Raw genomic sequence first — 1,854 nt, 5'->3', positions numbered from 1 at the left:
ACAGATGAGACTAAGTTCAAGAGCTTCGATGAGACCTTCAAGGCTGACACACACTATGTTGGGCTAGCAGATGGAACCAAGTGCCAAGGCGTGGCGAAACGGCGGGGAGAAGCAGAGGTGATCCTCATCGACAGCAAAGGACACCACCATACAGCAACGTTGAGGAATACACTGTTCATCCCTTCATATCCACAGGACATTTTCTCTGTCAAGGCTGCGACGGCAAGTGGAGCAACAGTGATTTTCAACGAAGGAAAGGACATGGTGAAAATGAGTGATGGTACAGTATTAATAATAATAATAATAATGCATTTTATTTAAAAGCGCCTTTCATGCCACCCAAGGACACTGTACAGACAATAAGAAAATACAATGTAAAAATTTGTAAGTGAGATATTATATAAAAAACAGGACATAAAATCATAAAAACATAGGGAATGGAAGAGCTATGTGTTGTAGGAAATCCTGAACAGGTGTGTTTTTAGACGGGACTTGAAAGTGGAGAGAGATGTGCAGTTTTGGAGGTCAGGAGGTAGATTGTTCGAAAGCTTTGGAGCAGAGCGACTGAAGGCTCTAGCTTCCATAGTGCTCAGGCGGGCAGGGGGCACTGACAGGTGAAGGGAGGACGAGGATCTGAAGGAGCGAGTGGGGGTATGCACCTGGAGAAGGTCGGACAGGTAACGAGGGGCCAGGTTGTGGATGGCCATATCTGTATATAGGAGCAGTTTGTAATTGATGCGATGTTGAACAGGAAGCCAGTGGAGCTGTTGGAGAACGGGGGTGATGTGCTGCTGGGAAGATGTTTTTGTGATGATGCGAGCAGAGGCGTTTTGAACCAGCTGGATTTTATGGAGGGACTTTTGAGGTAGGCCGAAGAGGAGAGCGTTGCAGTAATCAAGGCGAGATGTGACAAGACTGTGGACAAGAATAGCAGTGGTGCGGGGGGTGAGGGAAGGGCGAAGTCTGGTAATATTGCGGAGGTGGAAATAAGCAGTGCGGGTGATGGTGTTGATATGTGAGTGGAAGGTGAGCATGCTATCCAGGATGACACCCAGACTCTTGACCTGGGGGGAGGGGGACACTGAGGATCTGTCGATGTTGAGGGAGAAACTGTTTACTTTAGATAAAGTGGATTTGGTGCAAAGAAGGAGGATTTCAGTTTTATTAGCATTTAATTTAAGAAAGTTTGTTGTGAACCATGTTTTGAGTTCGGAAGGGCAAGAGGTGAGGGAGTGGGGTGGGAGTATGGAGTTTGGTTTGCAGGAGAGGTAGAGCTGGGTGTCATCAGCAAAGCAGTGGAAGTGGATATTAAATTTGCGGAGGATTATGACCAAGAGGCAGGAGGTAGATGATGAAGAGAAGGGGACCTAGGACAGATCCCTGGGGTACACCTGTGGTGACTGGGGAGGGCTTTCAGGTGAAGGATTTGAGCTGGACAAACTGAGTGCGGCCGGCGAGGTAGGAGTGGAACCAACTGAGGGGATGTCAGAGATTTTCTCGGACAAAGTTAAAGAAACGAATCGGCACACAGGAAAATTGTCTTCAATATCGACGGAAGCGGATCTCTGAGAGCGAACGACGGTTTAGTTCCTCCGTGATCACGCTCAGAGCCCCCCCTCCTCGAGTTCGAACATTTATTTGTGACATATGCAAAATACAAGAAAAACATTGCCCCCGATATTTGCATACCGTACCCCTGGTCCGGCCCCTCGGTAGTGATTGGTTACCTGGGTATGAGCTTTGAACCACCGGCACGTTGGCGCCTTTCGGTCTGGTCTACACTGTATCAACATATCGCGGACTTTGCGGATGACAAATGTCGCCTGGGCGCGACGGGTGTTCTCAAATCGTCTT

The sequence above is a fragment of the Hippocampus comes genome, unplaced genomic scaffold (genome assembly GCF_001891065.2).
Source record: "Hippocampus comes isolate QL1 unplaced genomic scaffold, H_comes_QL1_v1.1 scaffold384, whole genome shotgun sequence".
NCBI classification, from domain to species: domain Eukaryota; kingdom Metazoa; phylum Chordata; class Actinopteri; order Syngnathiformes; family Syngnathidae; genus Hippocampus; species Hippocampus comes.
The sequence above is the reverse complement of the archived record's forward strand: the minus strand, read 5'-3'. Positions refer to the sequence as shown.